This window comes from Anser cygnoides, chromosome 1 (assembly GCF_040182565.1).
Source record: "Anser cygnoides isolate HZ-2024a breed goose chromosome 1, Taihu_goose_T2T_genome, whole genome shotgun sequence".
NCBI classification, from domain to species: domain Eukaryota; kingdom Metazoa; phylum Chordata; class Aves; order Anseriformes; family Anatidae; genus Anser; species Anser cygnoides.
This window is the reverse complement of record NC_089873.1, coordinates 182899831-182921124: the sequence shown is the minus strand read 5'-3', so window position 1 is coordinate 182921124 and position 21294 is coordinate 182899831.

Sequence of the window (21294 nt, the reverse complement as noted above, 5' to 3'; positions counted from 1 at the left end):
GACTAATAGAGCACCTACTCATCAGGCCTAAACACCAGACCAGGAATTTGTCATGGGACCATGAGGTCCTTTGTTCATGCATTTGTTTAAAAAGTGATCCACCCCAAATCCCAGAAGGCTGAGACCACCACACCGTGCCCCCATTAATACGTCTGGCTTCTCAGATGTAATTCGTCACACCTAATTCAGACAGCTGAGAGTCTGATGCCTGGCATCCTGGGCTCCTTTTAGAGCCGGCTGGTACCAACAGGTCTGTCTAGAGAGTGTTTAATGTGACATGTTGTATGTCATACCTTAAGGCTGTACTCTGGAGGGATCTATTTCACCTCATTGATTATAAGTTGAATTTATGGTGACCAGCTCAGACATCCAACCTCCAGATGCTTTAAATAGAGTAAATTTATCCCTCTGCTCCTGTTCCTATACCATCTCCTTGGTATATACATCATCCATCTGTAGTGTCCTGACTTGCTAACTGCTGAGCGTTTCCCACAGACTTTATTTTTATTTGTATTTTTAAAGCAGCCTCTACAGAAGCTACTTCAGCCTGATGCTGACCCTGGGGGCTGCTACAAACCAAGCTGCAGTTGAGCTGAAAGGGGATAGCAAGGTCTAGCTGCTGCTGTATGTGGCCCAAAGGTGCCTTACTTAGTGCACACCAGAACACTGTCTGGTGCAGCTTGTGAGCTCCTCTTACTGCATGAACATCTGAAATGCAGCAGTAGGCATTTTCTCACAGCTCGTGGTCTTACTCTGGGGCTTCCTCCTCTGGGCAGGGATATCGGGACCATTACGCAGCACTAACACATCAGCCCTTTTATTCCAAAAGGGTGGTGACAGTCCAGCCATGATTTTCTGAGCTCATTACCCAAGAGGTATTACACAAACACGAGGAGCATCACTCACGCACAGGTAGACCATCAGGCATTTCCCACACTTCAGTCTCAGCTCTTCTCTGTCTCGCATATTTTTTCCTGACTTCATACTTTTGCTTTTAACTTAAAGTTCATTGCTCTCAGTCTCAATTTGTGTTTCAGTGTAGTCATCTAAGAAATAACACAAAACAAGGCTGGAAGTTAGGAGGAGGTGTTTGGTGACCAGGTGAACAAAGAATAACTCAGGCTTTCCACTGAGGAGGTGGTGCGAAAGAGCAAACCACCCTCGAGGACAGTGCATGGAAGGAATAAAATAACGTGGTTGCCTGAGATAGCCCAGACATCCTTTGAGGCCCTGTGATTCACATGACATTTGTTCCTTATTTTCAGCTTCTCAAACGTCCGTAATCCTGCTGTTATTATTTTTAGCTTGCTTTGCTGAAGAAACAAGGCTGATGTGATGAGGCCGCCTGTCTGCCTGTTGTCCCTCCTCCCAAAACTTTCTGGCCTCTTTCAGCCCAGTCTGGTGGATGATCCTACACATGCCATGGAGATGTTCCTGGGGATAAGGGGAAACGTGAAACCTGAAGCAGCACATGCTCTCACCTGCAGGAGGATATCCCAAAGTATACAGGGTGGCCGGGGTATTGCCATGCAATGGTAATGGGACATTTCTGTGGAAAACCAACTCTGCAAACCCCAGCTCTGCAGCTCAGTGAGCATCATCTGCATTCATAATCCTAGGTAGCTCTCCCGGTGATGGATTCAGCTGTCGGCATTTTGCCAGTTAGCTGCCTCCTGATGTGAGCTGCTTCAGACGTGTGTTTGATGTGGCTACTGGTGCTGTGCATGTCTGTATGTATACCGCACACCTACCCATGCATGAAAAGACAGCAAGGTCTTTGAGGACCAGCCCAGGAGCACAGAGTGATCAGTCCCAATTTCGGATTTCACGGTTTGATCCGTTGTTCACCTTCCCACACTGCCGAGGCAGCGCTGGAGCACGCAGGCAAACGCTGCAGCCTGGCCAGGAATAGAAACGCGTGCTTAGGTTTGTCTGCTGGGGCTGCCTAGCCTGTAACAGGAATGAGAAATTCTGCTTTGCAGGCATGAACCTGCTCCGTGTTATGGTCTCACAGCTCTGAACGCTTCCAAGGCTGCCTTACCTGTAAGCTGAATGATCAGTGCAAAGATACATTTCCTTTCCTGCAGGGCATTTCCTTCCCCCCCAGGTCTCTCCGCACCACATCACACACACCATTTTGCAGGTACAAAAGGATGTAATCCCACCCAGGTGCTCCCAAGACACCCCTCCAGTGACTGGCAGCTGCTGAAAGACCCCCTCTCTTCATTTTCAAGGTTTTCTCCACTTCTATCAGGATCCTGCTCTGCAAATATCACGCACAGCGTTTTGTTGCCTAAATATCAATTGCAGCCACACGATCTGTTCGTCCATGAGCAAAAGGCTTCCCCCGTGTCAGAATACGAATTGCAGCCATGAATTCACCCTTGGCTAAATCGCGTGTTTATTCCAGCTGTGAACTCTGCTCCTGCAGGGAGGGAATCATTACCGACATCAATTCCCTGCGAGGGGAGGGCCTCAGGAGGGAGCAGCACAAACACCGCAGAAAAAGCAAGCCTGACATGCTTGTTATGAATAAAATACCCAGCCCAGCTTTAATCACGGCTCAGAACAGCACAGGAGGCCTGGTTTATGAGGCATAGTACATGCACTTTTTTCCTCCCCAAGAGGAGTTTTATTTTAGGTAATAAAAACGAGGAGAAAGCACTGGAAAGTCAGGGGAAAGTGGAAGGACCCTTTGCACAAGAGTCCCTTCGTGTCTGTGTGGCATGGAGTAGAGAAGCTGTTTTTTTGCAGATTCCCTGTGTCCCAGTCTGCCCACTGACCTCCCGTGGTGGCATCCCAGGGACACGTCCCTCTGCCCCTCATCCTGCTCTAGCTGCTGCACTCAGACCCCCACACACATCCATGGACCATGAACAGCGTCCACCAACTGGGAGGACAATTAAAAATGGCTTTTAATGAAGAAACAGGACAGTTTGAGCTGATCAGGGCAGGGAATGGCCAGACAAACATAGTGACCAGCCCTGGTTTGCGTGCACATAGACCCTTTTATCCCCTTATCCCTCTATTTTCCCATGCTTGTTCCTCCCTAGGTGACCTTGATCCTGCTATCCCCACCTTTGATTCTTCCCAAAAACATCCTACAAGAAGTGTCATGCAGTCCCCAAATGCCCTTCCCCTGCACCCCACAGTGTGCCCCATGCCCTCCTCAGGCTTGGGGTGACACAGAGAGCTTCTCCCATGGGCTGCTGGTGACGGGTGTCCTTACCCTAGCCCATGGGGATGAGGCTACCTGGGGGGGCTGTTTTAAGGTTGGTGTCCCCCAGGGGTTTCTGGGTCTCGCCCAACTGCTGTGGTGCCTCTGGGCTCCCTCTGTGGGTGGAGATGGCCCTCTGATGGCTCCGATGGCCACCACTGGTGGCTCTGGTGATGGCCTTGGGGGGAGTGGGGCAGGGGGCGATTGGCCAGAAATCACTTTGGGTTACTGGGGTCTAGCAAGAGCATATGTCACTTACAACACTTCCCAGTGTCTCTTCCCCAAAACAACCGTATCTGGGTGATGGTGAAGGTGTGGGACACCTTCAAACAGCTCATTCACCCCTGTCATTCCTCAACAATTGAGAGGGATACATCCCTTTCTGGTTTTGCTTCCACATTAGCATTGGTTTTATGGTAATCTCTTATCCTTTGTTGAATATAAAACAATAAAAGGCTTTGGAAATGACTTCAGTAACCAAGCTCTTCTTTTATTTTCAGATTTAATGTAGCAACTATTAATTGCTTTGAGTCCAAAAAAAAAAGAAAAAGATTTTTCCAAAACTGTGTAATAGCATGAAGCACAAACACTTTTATGTTTTCAGTGCATTATTTGGTAGGTTTCTGGTGAGTAGGATTTTCCTCAGACTCACGACTGGCTTGTGGTGAGATAATACAGGGCTGGAGCAGAGCCTCGGGTCGGCGGCAGCCAAATAACGACGTCTTTCAGAGCTCACTTGGCAGCACTGGCCGGCCCCGAGTCCTTTCTTATCAACAGAGAGAGCTGGAGCAAGACTTTGAGGAGTGTCTGAAGTCAAAACCTGGAGGTGAATTAAAAGCCACCTCTACTGACCTCTGTGCGGTCCCATTAGCTCACCTGGATTCCAGGATAATATCAGGGGGCTCTTACTGGGCTTCATATCTGATACCTGCACGGTCCCACAGGTAGGTGAGGGTGGGAGCAGGAGCAAGGGGGAAGGCAGGGAGGTTTTTCTCGGAGCACACCACACTGCTCTGGCCACCTGCTACCAGCTGTGCACCTCTATCAGTACTGCTGGAGCAGCGTCCCCCATCCCTGTTTGATCACAAATCCAGTAGCACTAGGGAACGTCCTCCTACAGATCTGGAAGGAACCAAAAATGCTTTTATCCCCCCCATCCCGCTTGCCCGGCGCCAGACCTGCTGGCTGGAAGGGCACCTTCTCCTCCATCTCACCTCACTGCCTTAGTATCTGCCCCTCGTGTTGGCAAGGGTAATGATGGGACCTGCTCAAACCCCCCCTGAATTTCTCATTCATCTCCAGTAGACCTCAGCCCAAGTGGGCAGGGATCCAGTGATCCATGGCCAGCTTTGCAGATGTGGGAGATCACTTCAGTGGCCCAACGGTGCCACTAAGCTCCATGCATCCGTACTAGGGCTCACATTTATTAAAGGTGCTATTAAATGGCCTGATGGATATTGGAGGGCAGCCAGCACCTCTGGCAATAAGAAAACTCTTAACCAGGTGTCTAAATCTGAATGCTGGCAGCCCTGAAGACAGGTCCTCTTTCACCATGTCTTCCCTACTACATGGCTGCTGTAGGGCACCAGCAGGGCAAAGCCACCCTGCAGTGACCACAGGGAAGGTGCCACAGCACACATGGTGGTCTCTAATCCCTGTAAATATTTCTTCAAAGAGCTCGGTTGTACTTGCATTCCTGCTGGTACTGCTCCTTGTAAGGCTTCTTGCAGGTGCTGCAGAAATCCGCAGCCCACCTGCGTGCCAGCTCCCTGCCTCCTCTTCTCAATAGCATGCCCTGTTGTAGTGGAAGACAACAGGGATCTGTTGGTTTTTTTTTCATCTCAAATTAGCTGTGAAAATTCATATGAACATTTAGTTCTTTAAACATCCAGTACTAATATTCCTTTTGTTTACACTCAGATCTATTCCTGGCCTTATTTCAGAAATTAATCACCGCACACATAGCACCCTTCTCCTCCAGCTTCATACACAGGGAAATCCTGTCCCATACCATCAAGGCTCCCTAGATCTCCACTTTGCCTTTTTCACATGGCAAGTCTGTGCCTGTATTACTGAAATGAACTCTTCCAATTTCCAGCGATGGGAGCTGAAGCAGGTGAGCAGGTTCAGGGCTCTGCTTCCCACCCCTGCCCTTTCGCAACGCGCCTTCCCCGTGCACAAGCCCGAGTTACCAAAGCAACTCCGGGGGCTGACGGCTCCTGCTACTTGACACTGAGTGTTTGCTGCAGCCTCTCTTAACACCACAGCACACCGAGAAAACTCTCTCCTGCCTGGTGTAAAAAGAGAATCGTGTTGGATTAGCAGTGCTGTGAGAGATGGGGCTGCTCTCAAGCTCAGGGGACCGTGCCAAAGGCATCGCACGGTGCCACACCGAGCAGGGGGCCGGGGATTTGCCCCTCCTGGCTCTTTTCTCTTGCAACATTCCCTTGACAAATTGCTTCTCAAGCAAGTGATCTGTAAAATGGGGATAATCTCGCCTCCCGTTGACGGTAGAGAGCAAGAGGTGAATGTTTTTAATGTTCGCAGGAACACCAGTCACGCGGTGGTACCTCCCAGCTGGGCACGGCGAGCCTGTGCATCTGAAAGACCCCAGTAATGCTTTCCCCCACATTTTCATCCCTGGAAGTCCCTGGGAATACCCAGAGCTTTGCTCTTGGTCTCAGTGCTCAGCAGGACCCTCCTCTCTGATTCAGTACAGCCGCCTGTGACTCAGCTCTGAAAGACAGTATTTTTCCACTGATAATTTTGATAAGTATAACCTTAAACTGGGCTACATTACAGATGAGAACCCAAGAACACTTTTTAATCTCCTGTTATTTACTTGCAACAATATGAATCACGGTGCTGCACAGTGTACATGATATTCCCTGATTATATAATTACAGCACTCTCCATATACCGTGCTTTCTTAATTCATTGTGTTCAACATTCACCTTTTAGCGAGACGGGCTTTAATTTTCACATGCACATTACTCAATCTGAGACTAAACATGGAAATTGGAAACACGACTCCTGGTACAGCAGCCAAATCATGCCGGCCATCTATCTGCTGGGTTTTCCCAGCAGGATCTGTGGGTGACCAGGTCAGGAAGAAGCCTGCCACCCCCTCCCCACGACAGGATGGTCATGGATGGTCAGGATGCTGGTGCTGCGTGCACCCAGCGCTGAAGCTGCTTGTTGAGGCTCAGTGGTAGGTCTGAGGCTGCTATTTACCAGGCTGCAGTGGATCTGCCTGGGGAAAATCCCTTGAAACAATAAGCAGCATCACCCCCAGAGCCTCCTTTGATGGCACAAGTGGGGCCAGCTGCGTCTGGGCTGGCCAGAGAGGTGACCCGGAAAGTTTGCTGCAAATTTCAGGGAAATTACCTCTGCTGAGCATCACTGAATAAGCAACATCCCCACATCCTGAATATGATTAACTTACCCCAAACTTTCTCAAAGCTCTAAACTTGTATTTCATTCAGTATCTGTTGGATTTCCAGCCCTGCCTTAGCTCTCTCCTGACAGTTACCAACACAAAGATCTGTCCCTGATCTATTTCTCTCTGTGCCACCAACCCCTGCAGGGAGGATGCCAGTAATTTTCCAGGCTTGCCCCCACACATTCAGCCCACAACAACTGCTGCTGTGTCACTGAGGGGGCCGCTGAAATAATAAAGGTAAGCAAACAACGCCCAGGCTGATCAACAAACGCTGTTATGGGTGCCTTATGCTCTCAGAGCAGATCCTACAAAGCTTTGGGTTTTCTTTTGTTTTCTTCCCTTCTTCAATTTCTTATCTTCATACTTATGAACATGCAAATGCAACAGGGAAATTTAGGAAATCTGTTACTAAGGCAACTGATTAGGTGATGATGCAAGTTACCTTATTATTTGAAAGTCAGGGTGCCCTGCATTGCAATCAGCTTCCACCAAAGGGGAGAAGGAAAGTTTTTGGTAACAGTTACTCACTCAAAGGCAGCATGGCCCTAAAAAAGACTAGTCTTGAGAATAAACCATGTGCCAGAAGCCAATGAAATCCTGGAAAGTGAGTGGAGGCAAAATCTCATCACTTTCATGCAGGCAGGACTGGGGAGAGGGCAACTCAGTAGATGTCCTGCAGTCTGTAGGAAAAAGCACTCGTGTACTGAAAGTAATTAACTAGACATCCACTTGCAATTATAATTAATGATAAAGAAGAGAAATCATAGCAGCAAAGATGCAGGTTTTTTTACCTAAATGTTGTACCTAAATGCAAGGACACAGATGACATTGGACCAAGGCCTGTGGTTCCACAAGGTGGTTCACTTGGTCTAACTTTGTTTTCAAGAGCCACCTCAGTACCCAGCAGCTGGAACGGGTGCCCTGTCCAGCATGGCTCAAGAGCCAGGTGGAGGTGCCAAGGGAAGCCCATTGTGCTCCCCTGCTGCCACAGGGCACTTTTGTAGGCTGGGGATAACATGTCCCCACGTCCCCTTACCCAGCACAATGGCTGCCAGCAATAAGGAAAGGATGTCCCTGGAGAAACCACCAGCTTTGTTCCCTGCTCCCAGTCCCTTCTGCCTCCCTCTTCTTTCTGAGTACACAGATGAAGGCCACCATCACCACCTGAGTGCTTCCTCCTCCACCCACCCACATGTCCTTCACCCCAGACTGTTCAACAGCCACAGAAATCCCTGGGACCATGACAAGCATGCAGCTTTGGCTTCTCTCCATGTACCTGTTTGGGTCCCCATAGTACCAGGAACAGACTTTGCCTGAAATCCCCCAAAGTACATATACTGAAGTTGTCATTGCTATCACTGCTCCCAACCAAGGAGTGGGTTGTAAATAGCAAGGTGGAAGACTGAAACGCCTCTCTAGCCAAGGTGAGAATGAAACTTGCATTCATTTTCTTCCTTAAGGCTTCTCAGCCTTGGTGGGTGACAGCCCAGGGGATGGGGATCCAGTCAGCCCCCAGTAAGGGTGATACCTCCTGCCTCTTTCTCCATGTCCATCCTCACTACTTTAAGTCCCTTTGCAGCCTGCAACCCCAGAGTTTGAGCCCAGCTGCCTGCTGCCCATGTGTCACAGACCTTCCTCACCAGAGGAGTCACCTCAGGTGTGCTGGTGGCTCTGGGACCCTGCTCGATCCAATGCTGCCTGCAGCCAGGCCACCTCTGCCAGTTGTGAGTTTCCACTGTGAATTTCCACGAGCCTCCACACAGATCTGGCTCCTCCCTGCATGCTGGGAGAAATGTCCTGGACTTGTTATTTCTGGCCTGTTTTTAATGTTTTTCTTAATAGGTCCACATGCTGCTTGTCTGCTCACAGACAAGTTGTGGTTATTGTTTCTTGGGTCCCATAAATGGTGCTGGAAGAGTCAATAAAAGTCAGCAGATATGGATCTGGAGTGTGAGGTGTTGTCAGGAGCTGCCAGCCCTGGCTGCTGGGGCTTTGGTGTCCATATGGTGCTGAGCAAAACGAGATTCGCTTGCAGCTGTGTGCACGGTGTCAGGCTGGAAAACATGGACATTGTGTGCCCCACCAAAAATGTTGGAGGTAATGTCCAAAAATAACATGGAGAAATACCTTCTGAGGGACCTGGCTGGACCTGCTGATAGTGCCCTCATTGCCCTGTTACCTGGTGGCTCTCCAGACCCAGACAAATGTTCCAAGGATCCCACAGCAACCCACAAATCCTTATTCTCATCCCTCATTTCTCCAGAGCCGTGCCGCAGGCAGGCCATCAGCACTGGGGATTTCTGGTGCTGTGGCCAATCTGGGCTGCACTGCCATGTGCAGGGCAGGTGAAAACATCTTGCTGTTCCTGCAGGATGGATGGTCCTGCAAGTGATACCACAATCCAGGATGAGTTGCTCTTTCTGGGGATCACAGGTGGCCTGTGAAGCCAAGAGACACCATTCCTCCTTCTCTGTTGGGAGGATGATATGCAAAACTCCCCAAAAAGGCACAGAGGTCTGGGTACAGCTTGAGGTCTTAGGCAACACATCCTAGCTTAAAATTTAATTTGCTTCTGAGCCTGTTTGTTTCAGGGGAAGGCAGAGCCTCTGGTGCAATCCCGTGTGCCCAGGTCCTTAGGGGATGCAGTGACCTGGGTGCCGTGATGCTTGTGATGCTCGTGCCCCCAGCTCTGGGGCAGGGCTGGCACCGACCCTCTGCCACGACCTGCTCCGGGGTGTGCATGTGGGCAGCCGTTTGCACTCTGCAGTGATTTCCCAGTGGGCCGGGGGAGAAAAATGAAAAGTAAAATTAAATTGCAAAGCTGCATCTGCTCTGTGGGAAATGCTCAGGTAATATGAATAGTGAAGGAGGGAAGGAAACCCCCTACCACTTTCTAAATAGAGCCAGCAAGTGACTACAATGCTGGTAAGGCTAAAATGATCATCACCCTCCTCTGGAGGAATTAATGCACTTACATTAGGCTCAGTTTTCTATTTCATTTTCTTTTTTGGGGGGTTAAATGCAGTGTCTTGGAACATGCTGTTACAACGGGATTTAGGGACCAGAGTTTAGCACTCCTCGAGCCCCCTTTCCCTGCTCCTCTCGCATCACATCCCCGGCTGTCCCACAGCCTCATGCTCCCCCTTCTTGTAGACATCACCCAGAGGCTTCATGGCGTGTTTTGGCAGAGCTGAGCAGGAGCCACGGTACCGGGTGGGTGTTCGTCCAGTTGTAGGCAGGTTGCTGGGGTTTGCTTGGGATGTATTTCTGTGGTGGCTTTCCCCTAGGGCCATCCTCGGTGGATAACATGGATGTCCTGAAGTGTGACAGGAGGGCAGCCGAGTCACGTCTTCCCTCTGTGCTCCCCCAGGTGGGAAACAGCCTGGGCACAAGAAGTGGTTCAGTGCAAGTCTCCCCAAAACAGGGAGGGCTGTAAGGGACTTCCTCGCCTCTCCTGGCCCAGCCCAGAACTGCCGCCCTCGTGTAACCTCCCTCAGCAAGCTGTTGCCTCCACTTTTAGCTGCAGAGAAGAGTTCCCTCCTAAAACCACTCTTTTTTTTTTTTTTCTTTCATAGGGGCAAACGTGACTGGACCCTTGTGCATGCTTTCTGGGAAATGTTGGCTTTGGTTCAGCTCAAACAGGCTCTGCGGTTGCCTCGACAGAGCATCCCAAGGAGAGGGAGCTCTCTGTAGGGCCCAATTTGTCTTTCCCCCTTTATATACTTATTTTCCTGATTGTAATATACTTTGGCAGCCAAAAGGAATCGAAGGATGTTTTTAGGTTGAAAACTTTTAACTTTTTTTTTTTTGGTAACATTTATTTATTTATTGCAATAATTATACGTTAATTATGATGTCTGCTTCCAACTTTTGTTGCTCCTGTAACAGCTTCCTTGTACAGATGGGGTCATGCCAAAGCTCAACCTGAAGGGTACTGCATGTGCCGTTTTAGGATTTTTGATATGCATTTTTAAATTGCTCAGGTGAACTGGAGGTGAACAACAGAAATTCACTGTCATTTCAATATCTGCCACGGAGAAAGTGCTGAGCCCTTTACAAGCCCTTCCACCCATCTTGGTCTCCTCTGTCATGTTATTTGTTCTTCTGATTTTTAATCCAGGAGTTGGTATTTGCACTGGAGTGTTGTTTCAAAGCATTGACTGATATTGTGAGTGTTTTATCTGAGAGGAAGCTAAATAAATACAATTACTCAGATGTAGCCCATGAAGTTTGTCCAAAAGCCTGATCCTGCTTCTGCTTTTGGCAGTGCAAATCAGGAGGTAACATCCTCATCAGCTCCAAGATGCAGACCCATGGTAGCGCTGCATTAATTTGTTTCCTCGGATCGGGAGGCAAAAGCGAGAATTGCCCGGGGACTCTCAGAAGTAAAGCTTCACCTACACTCTGGTAATCTGGACTTCCAATTAGGACGGGAGTGATTTGCCTTGCAAAACCTGAACTCTGATTCTGCACAGCAAGCACAGCATTGCTGACATGAAGAAGCACTGGGGCTGGGAAGCACATCCCCCCACCAGGTTCAGAGCCACCCACAGACTTGGTGTGGGTGCAGACCATCCCCTTCTCCACACCACTGAGAGATACCAAGGAGGGTGCTTATGGAAAGTAAGTGGGAAAACACCCAAGCACAGCCAGGAAGTGATTTTGACGTTTGGAGGTACATCGGTATAAGGAAGGAGCAAACCCCAGCCAGGACCCATCCCGGCCAAGTGGTGTCCTGATACCTGCACGCCGTGGCAGCACCCTCATCCATCACAGGCAGCGGTGCCAAATCCCATTTTCCACACCATCTATCTCACCAGTCACTGTAAAACATTATATAACTCAGCTCCACTTGATATTCAGCCTGCATCACACCTCCACGAGGCTTCAGCCAAAGGTCTGGGCAGATTTTGCAAAATCAGACCCAGCCCGTTAAAGGGTGCCTCCTGGTTTCACTGTTGGGGCTGACCGTGTGGTCCTACCCAGCCCTGCATCGCCGCCCCTTCCTCACATACACCCTGCAAGGACTGCCAATGAGGAGGAAGAGAAATCTCCTGAGGGTGAGCCACCTCCGTGTAGATACCCTACTGCAACACACCTGGAAGCCTTCGGTGCACCAGACTTCCACCCAAATCCCACAGCATCTCTTAGGACTTCTGCACAGCCCTTGAGGTCTCTCTCTTTTTTTTTTTTTTCACATCAACTTTCCCTAGAATATCAACTCACATTAATTCCTTTCATGTGACCCACAGTCCTCAGCACAGCATCACCCAAAAAGACCATGCAGAGCTCTACAGCGCCCTATTATCTTTTCTGCACATTTTCTTATTTGGATATTTTGTGAGAGGTGGAGGACTGATTTAAGAAGGGACAGTCCAAGAGGTAAGAAAATGAAGACAGCCATACCAGGCCAAAGGTCCATCTAAGCAGGACTTCCAATGGTCTCTGTTGACACACAGGAAAAAGTGTAAAACAAGAGTGGGAGGAGAGCACCTCTGGCTCTCATGCAGCTTCCAAAAAGCAGAAGCAGCTTAGCTGGAGGCCACAGCTAGCCTATTGCATTTAATAACCATGCAAGAACAAAAATAAGTAAGAATAATCACAAGTCATCATTCCCCTGTGTGCAAATTGCACTCCTGCATTTTTCTAACATGCCACCATGTAGGTGCAAACACTAAAACTGAAAAAAAATGCAGAAAGTAAACCCTTCGAAAAAAAAAAAAGAAAGAAAAGAGAAAAAAAATATATGTATTGTGCTGCTAATGTAATTCTCCCCTGGGGGAGCAGCTGGGCGAGGGGACAAGCCACACCTGGTGCATGTGAGCGGCTTTGCCAATGAGCTGGTAGACGGCACTCAGCCCTGATGGAGATGAGGGTCACAGCCCATCCTGCATGGAATTTAGATGTGGGTCCTGCTCACAGATCTTTCCTGTGTGCTCTCTGCTAACATTTAATATCTGCACAGCTCATGCTCACAAACACGTGGAAGCCCTTGCCAGTCACTATAGGCTAACTCTGCATTTAAATATTTGGGGAGAGCAAATATCACATTATGTGTTTTGGATAAGAAAAATTGTTCCTTGCCTTGAGTTGGTGAGACAGATGACTAGCTGGGATGAATCACAAATGTTACAGTCCAATACATAATTCCAGATTGTACGGTGCTGTGGCACATGGCTATGTTCACTGATTTGATGGCTTATTTAACTAATCAGCACAGCAGGAGCGATTCGTTTCGACTATTCCAATAAATGAGAGCTCTGTAATTTGCACATGCAGCTGTAATAGTTGTAATGTTTCATTCCTGCTGCGCTGCTTAGTTACATAAACCATCTAGTCAGAATCAATACTTATTTACTGTACCTAATCAACACAGCCTGAATTACAAACATCCCGAATTTGCATATAGGCTGAGCCTCCGGGCTGTCCCTCAGGTACCAGCATCTGAGGGTTTCTTAATCTGTTCAAAAGGGCAGCAGAAAATCTTGTAAAAATCAGCTGAATAACAAACAGCCCTCGTGAAGGCTTTGTTAGCTCTTTTCATGTGAAACACGCCGATTTGACATTCAGAACCAGAGGCTGCTGGAAACCACAGAGGAAAGCTGCGAGAGCAGCCTCTCCTCCATGGCACAGACCTCGACGAGCAATTTCCAGGCAGCTTTCGATCACCGAAGGGGGGTCCGGAGCTCATAACGAAGCCCCGTGGCAACCAGCAGCCCCTGGGGTGGACGTGGGCTGGTGCCACATCGGGGCTGGGATATCGCAGTGGGTGAGCAGAGCTCCCAGGGGAAGCCTGATTTAGAAACAATCGGTCATGTTCATTTCCTACCTGGTACCTCATATACAGTGTTACGGTGCCCCTAAGGCTTGGAGGGTTGGCCATGGGTAATGCTGCTCCTCTTCATAAGCCTGAGCTCTTGCAGAGCGACAGCATGGCTGTCACTTTTTATACCTTTCTGGCAGGATCTGCCAGCCTTGCCATCAAAATGCACTCCTCTGAAGATTAGAATATCACCATACCCTGTGTCCATTTGAAAAGGAACATGACAGTTTCATTTCCCAAGATAATTTCACCCTCACGTAAAATGTAACAGAGGGGAGAGGGGAGAAACTGGAGAGGAAAAGGACTTCATCCTCAGAAAGATGGGGCTTTGAACTCCCAGGTTCAAAACTTCTCAAACAGCTTTGACTAGTCATTTCTGGTTTTATTTCAATTCTAAACTTTCTTCTTTTTATTTTTCACTTTTTTTTCCTGGAGGAACGTGCAGCCAGTTTGTCACAAACATGTTTAATCAGAGCAGATGGAAGGCAAAAGCTGGTGGTTGCTGTGAGCTCATGTTCCTTCAGAAGGTACATCTAGGGTCATCTTCCAGAACCGGCTCCAGGCTTCATGGTCTGCACAAGATTGAATTTTGCTGCCCAAAGGAGGCAGATGAAGTGAGTTTTCCTGGGGATGCAGGTGTCATATCCTTGCTGCCATGGCTTGGGAGAAGACTTTGTCTCTGTTGGAGAGCTCCTGGTGCCCCAGCATAGCCCCTGCCTCCTTTGGGAGCAGCAGTCTGAGGAGCTCTGCTCTTCAGGATGCCCAAAGCTCAATGCCTCAGTATTTAACCTGGACACTAAGCACAGACACCCAGTCCCATTTTCAATGCCCGAAGTGCCTTAGATATTTTCTTGGGATGGCAGATGGGGCAGCAACTAGAGGTAGGTCTGGTTTTTCGGGGCATCTCAAACATATTGAGCCCCAGCTTGTAAACAAGAATAAAAGGAAGGCCTTTCCTGGCATGGAAATTATTAGATGTTGTCTCCATGTATTTGTAGTAAAGCATTTGAGATATATGGAAGGGGCACATGGACACAAAAAGATTGCATGAAATTAATTAGTGTTCTTATTCTCCCTGGAGCAAAGCACCCCCTCTCTGCTCTTGTGCTGCACAGTGTTGTGGAGCAAAACACCCCGGCACCAAATACCTTGGGAACCACAGCCCTGTGGGCATCAGCTGGCTTTATGAAGCTGTTCTTTTTTTTCCAGCAGAGCTAGAGGACATTACGACTGCCATACCAGGCTGCACCTCCAGGCTCCGCAGGGTAACACAACAGAGACCCCAAATGTCTTTACCTGGCAAGCCCAGCATGAAGGCTGTGAATAGGGCTGTCCCAGTAAACCTGAAATACACACTCACAAGGCAAGCGCAAGACCTCAGTGAGCAAATTTGAGTATCGTTTAGGAACAATTTTAAGATCAGTACACAGAATAAGATGTTCTAGCATTCATTTTTTTTTGCTGTTATTGTTTTTTTTAAATAAATGCACAGCGTTGGAAGTATGCTCCAAAACCCAACAGAGACCCCTCCAGCATTGTTACCAATAATTACACCGTGCCACTTGGCTGCAGCATGCTTTTCAAAGGATCCCCAAACCTGAAATGCCTCTTTGCTGGTCTTCATGTGATGTTAAAGAAAAAAAAAAGAATAATTGCAGCAATTCTGAGATCTTGGCTTGCTCTAGTACCCACGGTGTTTAAACCCTGCGATCAAAAGAAACAGATTTGACATGAGCTTGGACAGAGACTGCATCAGCAGCTGCTCTTTTATCTGTCCAGGATGGCCTCTGCCTGGTTTTGAGGAAAAACTCTTGGCAGGTTAAGAAAATTGAACCCCACTATCACTCTGGGCCTTGAGAACGTGCAGGCAGTTTTGCTGCTGTGAAAATGTATTCCCCAGTATCAGTGCATGGGTAGGAATAGGTGTTTTCTCAGTACATGAGCGGGGAGGCAAAGTGCTGGTCCTGAGCTGCAGTGTGCCCTTTCATTCCTCCCTATTCTCCTTATTTACTGAAGATTTTGTACATTTGCCTGTTTTGCCAAGCTGCGAATCCCCCCAGGCCAGTACAACTTGTTTAAAATGCTTCACGGTTGCTGCTGGATTTGCACTTTGAGTTGGGCCCAATGCACTTGTACTTTGTAGTTGTTTCTTTGTTGTTGGCTCTCTGCTCATGAAATCTGTGTATTGAGGAGCTCCTCACTGTGCTCAGGTTGTATACGGAAGCTGAGAGAATAATGCAATTGTATACCTCTACATATTTTGTTTCAGTCAAAACGTGTTTTCGATCCTCATCTATTCTGCATCCTTGAACATTTCAAGGGATGGAGTTGAGGTGGATGTGCTGGTATCACCCCCAGCTGTGTTAACAGCCTTGGACTATGCTGGGTGCAGCCAAGACAGCGATCTCAGAATATTTCCAACAAGGCATGACAGAACAATATAAAAATTAGCAGAAAAAGCCAGACGAGGTCTGACTGTTTCACCATTGCTTCTGATGCATGCCTGCAGCCAAAGACTTACTATAGGGGAATGGGGCTGGATAAAGCTGTGGTTCAAACTAAGAGAAATTCATTGAAGACTTAAAAAAAATCAGTTTTTGATGGAATGCAGTAAAGGTCTGCTAGACATAGTGAAGGAAAGGTTTACATTTTTCTAAAATCCCCAGATCTTCTTGATCTGTTTGCATCCCCTCCCTCTGTAAATCCTCAAGCTGTTTTCCTGATTATCGTTACCACGCTTATCGCAACGGGGAAGGGGAATAATACACTTGACCAAAATTCCCAACACAGCCCATATTCCCTGCTGGGCATCACATGCTCTCTGGCTCCAACCCTTGAGGAGGCATCCCACGGAGATGAAGCAAATGTGAACCATGATTAAACTTAAAAAGGGTGTCCTATGGAACAGATAAGAAAGAAAGAAAAAAGTGAGACAAGGCCTGACCAGCGCTGGCAAAGCAATCATCAAAGCCCTGGTGTTAAAATGTTATTTATTATGCCTAATACTATAAAGAAAGAGAGATTATTAGAGAGATGAGTCATGAAGAGACGTCAGGTAATCTAACATCCCTTTAGATGAAGGGAACCCCAAGTTGTGCAGCATCAAACTGGCCTCCCGTCCGCCTGCACGCCCCTTCCGGAAAGGTTTACCCCATTTCTGTTATTCAAGCTACTAGAGGATTTTCTTACAGGAAAACATCTCTGTTCATAATTTCTAGGGTGTTCACATGAGAGTTTGTTGCTGCCTTGTTAGATAAAGACAAGGCGACAGGGACAATGCAAACACTGGTTCCACGTGGCGGCTGCCCACAGGCTCCTATGATGCAATGACCCAGCTGGGTCTGTCCTGAAGCTGTGGGAGATGTGCAGTGTGGCACAGCCCTGAAGACCAGCCCATATGCACAGGCACATCCTTATTTGCACACCAACTCCTCCACGTGCAAACTCTTTCCATCGGGATCAACACTGGCACCATCTCTGGTGGGCTTCCCATCGTGGTGATGAGCTCCGCAGCAAGGAGCTGGTGGGGCCAAGCTGCCGTGGCTGTGGTGGCTGGGCTGGATGGAGCAGCCCCACCACCTGTCCCAGAGCCACATCACCAGCAGAGCCCCCATCACCCCACACCCCTAAGGCATGCTCCGGCTGTACCCAGCTTCAGCAGGGACCAGCCCTGGCCTGCTTTCCCCAGATTTTGGGTTGGGAGATGGCTAAGCACGGCAGTTCCAAACTCCCTTACCACAAAATACATGGTTTTAGAAGTATTTGTATCCCCATGTATATTTTGTTTGCTGGGCAAGCACAAACAAACAGCACTTTGGACACAGACCATGGAAAAAGCAAGAAGTGCTGAAAAATAAACCTAGGAAAAATCAAAGCATTTAATAATGTTTTCATGATGGGTTTGTTTGTTGTTTTGGTTTTATACTTTTTTTTTCCACAATAAAGACTATTATGTTACCCTGGCATGCTGATCCCAGTTTTTAAATAGCTGTTTTCCCTCTGACAGAGGAGAAACGCTATCAGTCATTTAGTTTTCTGAAAGACACTCCCTTCACTTTTATCTCTCATTTCTGCCAATAACAGCATATATACCTATATTTATTTCTGTCTCTATCCATGACAGATGAGAAAGCAATTCTGGCATGAATATACTTGTTCACATGCTGATTCCCATTTGCCTGAATAAAATTTCCTCTCCAGACATCTGTCTACTGATCCATCCAACTACTCATCCATCCACACAAGTAGAAAACCCCATAACAATATTTGAAAAGAAAAAAAAAAAAGCCAAAAAAATAGGGCACAATTGCAACTGTAATAAACTGTAAGTAATAGAGAACACTATTTTTAGATTTTTTGACAACATATCACTCTCTGATTTATGCTGTACTGCCAGTGTGTTTATGATTCGAGAACTATATGAAGAAAACTGTTGTTGGCTGAGTAGTTTACAGAATGCATTTTGTCTTAGTGCTGCTGTTTAACTTCTGAAATATTACGAAACAGTCAAAAAGAATAACTTGGAGAGGAATTCTGCTGAAATCTTTCGTCTGGTGTACTTTTTCAAGCAGGTGTATTAAATGGCAGGAAGAGAGTTCAGCAACAGCTTTCTAACATAAGTCATGCAGCTAAGAAACCTAAGTGCTTTAAGATGAAGTTTTTGTCCATGAATAAAAGAGTAGTCTTTTCAGTACTCTCACAGCCTGGTGACTGCAGCTGAAAGAGGCTGAACTTTCCCCAGGAAGACTCTTCCACTTTCAGGCTTGTATGTCTAGGACAATAATTCAGTATATGGGGAAGATGTATATATAGATTGCCTTTTGAATCTTAGAATCACAGAATCACAGAATGGTTTGGGTTGGAAGGGACCTTAAAGACCACCCAGTCCCAACCCCCTGCCATGGGCAGGGACACCTCCCACCAGACCAGGTTGCCCAAAGCCCCATCCAGCCTGGCCTTGAACACCTCCAGGGATGGGGCAGCCACAGCTTCTCTGGGCAGTCTGTGCCAGTGCCTCACCTCCCTCATAGTGAAGAATTTCCTTCCAACATCTAGTCTAAATCTACCCTCTTTTAGTTTAAAATTGCTACCCCTTGTCCTATCACTCCTCTCCCTGACAAAGAGTCCCTCCCCAGCTTTCCTGCAGGCTCCCTTTAGGCACTGGGAGGTAGCTATAAGGTCTCCCCAGTGCCTTCTCTTCTCCATGCTGAACAACCCCAACTCTCTCAGCCTGTCCTTACTGAAGAAGTGTTCCTCCTCTCCATTCATCTGGTGGCCATATCTTCCCATTGGTGTCACTGAACTACCTTGAAGCATACACTTTGGAAAGGAGATGGCTCTGTCCAGCAGTCTGGGCTCTTCCATTGTTACTGAAATTTGTTGGGTTTTCAAATGTTGTTACTGATTTCTTATCTTATCACAAACTTGTAACAGAGAAGAAGATAAAAATGTGGCCTGAGTGACAGAAAGGAGTATCCTGAAGATGAGATCTACCACTTGAGATGTATTTTCCTCAGGATGTGTGTCATTAGGATAAACATTGTGTGAGCAAACATTAGAGGGATGAGCTCTGCAGTAATGCTCAGGTGGAATATCTGGTTAAATCTTCCAGCTGCAGCTTCAGTGATCTAAGTCTGGCAAATGAATATATCCAAGGAGGAATATTTAAATAAGACTCTGTCCACTGACTACTTCATGTGGTGTTGACACCGCAGTTCAGTAGATCTTACTGTGAAGATATTAAAGATACATCTCTTCTTGCCACTCGACCCACATTTACTTTTGCTTGACTGGTTGCAATAAAATAAGGGATACTCCAAGAACACTAGATATTTAATAATTGATGATCACAATAAACAAACAAACAAACAAATAAATAGTCTGTTCTTGTAGCATTTTTCACTGTCTTCCCTACCTTCTGGTGGGCATCATTTCTCAAGCTGACTTCCTCCAAAACTATGACTAAAATGTAATAGCATTACATACCCTCTTCAGGACTTTGCACCTTTTGCCACCTCCCTGCAGTTCCAGCATCTCTCCAGCTCCTTCATTCAGTGCTGGAAGCCTCTTTCCTTTGCGTTGCTGCTGCTTCTCCCTTGGATCCAGCAGAAACTGAGAGGAGGTGTGCAATGTCCAACAGGTGAAGGAGCTTGCTGCTGGGAATTTGTTCCTTCATCAGTTTCTCCGAAACCTCTGCTGGAAGGCTCTTGGCCCTTCCAAGCACAGAAACATTTTCAAGTGTAAGCCCCAATAGATAGAATCTTCTACCTTTTTTAATCAGACCTGACGGGGACCAAAATCAGCATGGTGACAAGCCACAATACAACCCTGGGCTTGTGGTGCTCCCTTGTCCTAATGGTGACCTGGGATAATTTCCATGATTTATTCCTGATAAAACAAAGCCACTGAGTTTTTGACATCTCCATTACAAGGAAGTGTTATATTTCTTGGGATGCTCTGGCTTGGGCCTTCTCACTAGTTTAGGGAGGACGGCTCATATATCGAAACTCTGACACCACATGAATACACACAGGAGGGAAAGAAGAAAAACCCATATGTGAATAGACTTCAGCCTCTCTGGTTATAATATTAAGATCGTAGCACATTTCAAGACATGTGACTTATGTTGCCACTGTGGATGAAATAATCTTACAGGGGACTGCAATTTATTCCCTAAATTAGAAGAAAAGTGAAGCTAGGATATAGAAATAGAATATGGGGAGCTAAGACAAAGAAAGTTAGTTCCCTGGCAATTCCCAACATTTCCAGGGTAACTTAGGGCATACACATCACAAAACCTGGCAGTCAGGAAACAACAGACATTTTGCATTTCATTCCATGCCTTTCAGCTTCCAATAGCAATGATGAACTGTGGCCAAAGTAGTTTGGGAATTTATGGTCAATCAGGGTTATTGGGCCTTGGCCTTAGGTCAGCAGGTCTCTAGGAGGTCATTCATCTCTATGAAATGCTCCGTGTCTCTTTTATTGCTGTTTAAATGATGAGCAACTGTGAATTACAAGAGTGGCATTGCTATATATCAAGCAGCATAAGGTTGGTAAATCTGAAATAAATTAATGGAGGCAAGTGGGGTACTAATTACAAGTTTGTTCCCCTTCACCTGTACTTTGCTGTTTCTGTTGCAGAGCTAGAGGCTGGGCTGACTTGAAATCAATCATGAAAGAAAGTTTGCAATGCTTTTTATAGTAAAGGAAGAGATGCTGGAAAATACAATACACAATTATCTTCTGCAGTGCAATTTATTAAACATGGTCTGTAGCCTCTTATATCTGAGATATGTTTCATATTGGCAGCATGAAGGGGGGTGAGGCAAAAATAGGAGAAAAACAATGAAAGGGAGTGTATTTTTACATAGTTCTCATTTTCAGCAAGAGAGAAAATAAAACATGAAATGAATCAGGTTTTAATAGATTATACACTGTATATATATTTAATAGATTATACACTGTAAGTGGCAAGTCAAACTGTTCTGAGAATTCTTAACTTTATTTTAAAATGACAATGGCCAAAGTATCATTTACAACAAGATTCAAAGGGGAAAAACAAAAAAAAACAGGAAAAATAGAAGGGAAGGGAAGGGAAGGGAAGGGAAGGGAAGGGAAGGGAAGGGAAGGGGAGGGAAGGGAAGGGAAGGAAAACAGAAAGAGAAAGAGAAACAAAAAGAAAAACAAAAAAAAACAAAAAGAAAAAGTGAAAGAAACAGAAAAAGTCAAACAGAAAAAGAAACAGAAACCAAAAGAAACAGAAAAAGTGAAAGAAACAGAAAAAGTGAAAGAAACAGAAAAAGAAACAGA